We start from the raw sequence: 5,296 nt of genomic DNA, 5'->3' as shown, positions 1-5,296 counted from the left end.
CTTTTATTCCTGTGGGAATGATTTGAATTCCCATCTCTGGAGTTAGTACTGCTCTGGCAGAGGCGCAGATGTCCAACCCTGCGCTCCCTCGGGTTTGTCTGATGAGGGATTTAATGGACAATGTGTCCTGGGCACTACTCTGATGGTGTTGCTGGGTTCCTCCACTGCCCCGTATATTTGTGGTTGTGGGCCCCGGAGCATTGGGCCCGGCTGTCCGTTTTTTGGCAACGGAGCCTGATGCCTTTCTCCACGGTATCGTGGGTAAATACCTGGTCCTTTTCCGTTTTTTGGTAAGGGAGTACCCTCTATGGTAGTTTGAGAACGGCATTCATTAGCCCAATGTCTCCCTCTACGGCATCGTGGGCAAATACCCGGTATTCTATTTCTTTGATACCTAGTTTTGTTAAATCCTCCTCCTATGGGGCAACTCCTTTTAAAATGTCCTGTTTGTTCACAATCATAGCATGTTTTTGGCCTGGTATCTAAAGCCTGTTGTACTGCAGCTGCCAAGACTTGCCCTTGTTCATTAATATCTCTACATAATTTAATATATGTGTTTAAATCTTCATGTCTCCATGGTCTAATAACCTCTCTGCAGCAACGATTTGCTTGGTCATAAGCCAGTTGTTTTATTAATGGCATTGCTTGTTCCGTATCCCCAAAAATTTTTGCAGCCGTTTGAATTAGCCTATCTACAAAGTCAGCGTAAGGTTCATTAGCTCTCTGTATTACCTTAGATAGCTGACCTTGTAAATCTCCATGTCCTTGTAAAGTCTTCCATGCCCTAACTGCGTCTGCAGCAATTTGTGCATATATAGCAGGATCATATTCAATTTGTTGCCGCTGACCCTCATAAGGTCCTTTTCCTAGCAACATTTCTAAATTTCTTTGAGGGTAACCGGCTGCTGCATTTCTCCTAGCTGTCTCTGCACAAAATTCCTCATTGGCAACCTTCCATAACAAATATTGTCCTCCATTTAGCACAGATTTACACATGCTAGCCCAATCTGCTGGCGTCATGTCCAAGTTAGTAATGGACTCGACCATGCTCACCGTGAAGGGAGCTTGGGGACCATAGGTTGTTACAGCCTCCTTTAACTGCTTCACTGTTTTAAAATCTAAAGCACGGTGAATTCGCTGCCCTCCTGCCTGCTCAAGTACAGGGCATGCTAATCTTCGAGGTCCTGTCTCAGGATTCCATTTATCAACTACGGGGTTTGAGGGCCACTCAGCTGTCTCTATCGGTGGGGCTGTTGGTTGAATTACGCCCTCTTGTGATAAAACGGAGTTAGTAACAGCCTCCTGTTGTGGCCTTTTTCCTAACAACCCCTTTTCCTTTAAATTTTCTTCCTCTGTCTGACTAGCTGGAGAGACCTTCTCTTTTGCTTGATCTAAAACGTCTTTCACCATGTTCTGAACCTCTAACAATTTACTTAACATCTTTTCAGTTTGTTTTAATCTACTATAAAGATAACGCAACCCAATAAGATAACACAAAACAAAACCGAAACTGAATGAAGCAAAAACAGAATAAAAAATCGTTGTATCAATTTTCTCTTCCTCAGGGCCGACAAACTTCAAACCTTTAGTCAACCATTTTTTCCAGTTTGCCTGAGAAATTTCTAGGGATAGGCAGCTTGAAAGAAAAACAAAATAAATCAAAAGGAGAACACATTGTTTTTTGAAATGGTCACCCATTCTCTCGCCTTCCCTCAGGGGCGAGCAATTTCACTTACCCCCAAGTTTCAGACGTTCCGCGTACGAGCCACCAAATGCCGCAGTCTCTGGCTGGGCACAAATCACGAGTCTCCACACAGCTTGTAGATTCAAACAGCAATTCTTCATTCCCGAACTCACACCGGCCGTCTACAAACACGTTCTGGGGGAATCCACGGTCTCTTCCCAAATCTCCACTCTGCCCTAATCCACTCTCTCCCAAAATCCACCCTGCCTAAATCCACCGCATGGGCTTCTGTCTCTCAAAATATACTGTTTGACCCTAAGCACTCAAGAGGAACTCAGCAGCAGGATACGCCCTATTCCAAAAGAGGAACACCCTAATCTCCTATTATACTAAACTGCCCTATTCTAAAGGGGAAACACCCTACTCTCCTATTATGCTAAACTGCCCTATTCTAAAGGGGGAACACCCTAAACACGGATCCTGCCCTGGTCCTTGAGCAAGGTCACCTTTCAGAAGTCCTTCCACTAGACAGCATGGGAGTAAGCTGGCAAGGAATTTGTCATACCTACTTGGCTGATGGCTCCCAGCACATTCCTACATTGTTTGAAGTCCAATGAAACATGTCCTGTTGTTATGGTTTTTATGAGACAATGCAAGAAGGTTTAGAGGAGAAATGATTGGGTTATAGCCTTAACCTAATTAGTGAATTAATCCTTCATAGGGTTAACTGAAGTGGTAGGGTGTGGCTGGAGGAGATGAGAATTAGAAAGTGACATTGAGGTCTAATATTTGTATCTGGCAAGTGGAGTCAGTCTCTCTCTCTCTCTCTCTCTCTCTCTCTCTCTCTCTCTCTCTCCATGATGTGAACATCTTGGTGTAGACACTCCACCAAGATGTTCAGCCTCACTTCAAGCCCTGAGGAATGGAGCAGACTTCTATGGACTAAGACCTCTGAAACTGTGAGCCTTTGAATAAACTTTTCCTCCTCTACAATTATGCTGGTTGGTTCTTTAAGTCATAATAGTGAGAATGCTGACTAAAACACCTGGTATCACTTCTGACACCTGGAGATTTTAATAGCATACCTCATTTTACAGTTTACCTATGACAGAGCCATATCACACATTTATGTGATACGTGGCATTTTTTTCTTATAGACACTGAACTTTACTTTTCTCTCTCAAAAGCAAATCAGAAAGAACATGACTGAAGTCAAGAGGTCCACTGGAGAGCTGAAAGAGGTATACACAAAATTCTCAAAATAATGAACTCTGAATGATCTGATCTACACATGATTTTTTATTAAAGTGGGGAAAGGATAGAACAAAATCTGATTTTTTTCTAGTGTCCATAGAGACAAAACACACAAACCCAGAAACATTTCTTCTTTTATCTTTCCATGGTCTCTCATTGCATATCTTCTTCCTAAGATATTCTTTTAACTACTGGTCTATATCACCTCAGATTTTATCTTTTCTAGAGAAAAATCATTAATTTAAGTCTACCAAACTGGACAGCCACTTAGCATTTCTTTCTCAGGTACCAAGTTGCAAGGGAAGCATTTTCAAGTGGAGTTTTTCCTGTCTTTCTGCTGAAGACCAGTTCCAGTTACACTCACATAGCAAAGTAACTGGGATAGGGTATTGGACTTTAGAAAATAGATGAGTGGGAAATCCTACAATGAGCCAAGATCCTAATAGTTAAACTACAGGGGAATAACCAGAGCTGCCCTGCAGAAAAGAAGACTGTTGATTTCCTGGGAATATTCAAAATTGGTCCAATAGTAACAGCAGTGGTGTGCTAGTAAATGTTTAACAACCAGCTCTTGGGAGGGGGGGGGGAAAGCCATGTGTTATGGCATTTTCAATTCCCTGGTGAAAATACACCCACATGATTGATATCAAGTTTCCAAGGGCTATCACTGAATGGGAACATAAGAAGAAATGCACAAGAGTTCATAACCCACTTGAATCAAATGTGTGAAATATGATATGTCAAGAACTATGTAACGTTTTGAACAACCAACAATAAAAAATTTTAAAAAAAAGAAGTCCCTACACCTATGGACTCTGTAATCTTCACTTATTTATTTCTGTACATGAGGCCAATTTTAAATAATATTATTACATAAAAATAGTTAAACCATTAAAAAAAAACCCTCAGATACAATAGATAAAAACAAACTCTACAGCATAAATAATAGTAAAATGGAGTGAAATAATTAGAATGTGGGGTTGAGTTTTACCCTGTTTAAAATACAATTTAATTGTAAATTTTCATAATGTAAATTTTAATAATGATTGCTTCCAAATTCATTATATTTTAAAGATGGGCTCTAGTGAGCAGGTACCATTCTTAGGTGCATCATGGCATGTTGCTCTTCAGTGACAATAAAGATATTTTGAACAACAAATGAAACTAACAAATCATCGGATAGAGAACTGTTTCCGGAGGTTCCAAGTGTGCAAACCTCTGTGCTGATCCACTTTAGAAACACTACACAAAGCACAGGTTAGACATGGAGAGGATAAGAATACCATTAAAGACAACATTGTAGCTTATTTTCGTATTATGCTTTACACTTTGTCGAAGTAGTGTTTTATGGTACTGTGGGACATTTAAATAGCTAGGTAATCGCATTTTGATTCAGAGTGGATGAAGAGAGTGCTGGGAGCTGCTTGTCAAAGAGATGGGAGGAAGGGTGGAACCCGGAGTGGTGCACGGAAATCAGGAGCGGGGTCGGCGGTTCACGGTTTCCGCTCCCCTACCAGAAATGGTTCCATCGCTCTGCGAGCAGGTAGACGGATATGCAGCAGTCCTGGGCTTTCCTTCTCTCCCTCTAACTTTGGAGAATTGGCTAGGTCGCTGTATTTTCGATGGATTAGAAAGAACTGGATGGGATACGCTCTAAGAGTCCTCTAAACAGCTAAATATAAGAGCCATAACATTCGAATATGCTCTTAAAACAACAGCTTAGCAGTGTTTTTCTACAGATCCAAACATACCTGTTACTGCAGCATAGGCTCATGCTCAGAGTCTACATAGAATCTCCCTGCTAAAATTAACATCAGCAGTAGTCGTGGCCGAGTGGTTAAGGCGATGGACTAGAAATCCATTGGGGTCTCCCCGCGCAGGTTCGAATCCTGCCGACTACGGGAAGGTAGAATTTTACGACAGAGTCTATTGTTTTACTTAGGAACTGTCATCCTGATCTTACGCAGATAATAAAACGGTTAATTTTAAGTAATTCGTGAACAATCGGAACACACCAAGAACCCAAACGGAGGAGTCCACAATGGTGGGAGCAAGAGTGTGCTTGTTACGGCTTGGGCCCCGGGAAGGGAATGGAACGAGACTCGCCAGGCTAGAAGGAAGAAAAGCAAAGCAAGGCAGGGTCACACACGAAATGACAGCTCTAACTTCCAGCTCTGCAGGAAGCCGGTCCTAGACGACCCACCGCAAACTCCCGAGCGAACCCTTCTGCTCAGCTCGCTCCCTCCCGGCTGTCTCTGACAGCAGCACGGCTCGCGCATGCGCGGGTGTGAGCCAAGAACAGTGTGCGCGTGACGTGTCCTCCCGTTGCCCCTGGAAACCACGCGGCGCTAGGGCCAA

General features: G+C 42.6%; 1 non-coding gene across 1 annotated transcript; it reads left to right on the top strand.

Annotated features, from left to right (window-relative positions):
* Positions 1–4,757: 4,757 nt before the first annotated feature.
* On the top strand, positions 4,758–4,839 carry Trnas-aga (transfer RNA serine (anticodon AGA)). The gene has a single exon. It is a non-coding gene; the product is annotated as a tRNA-Ser (tRNA).
* Positions 4,840–5,296: the final 457 nt, after the last annotated feature.

The sequence above is a fragment of the Callospermophilus lateralis genome, chromosome 16 (genome assembly GCF_048772815.1).
Source record: "Callospermophilus lateralis isolate mCalLat2 chromosome 16, mCalLat2.hap1, whole genome shotgun sequence".
Classification (NCBI taxonomy): Eukaryota; Metazoa; Chordata; class Mammalia; order Rodentia; family Sciuridae; genus Callospermophilus; species Callospermophilus lateralis.
The sequence above is the reverse complement of the archived record's forward strand: the minus strand, read 5'-3'. Positions and strand labels throughout refer to the sequence as shown.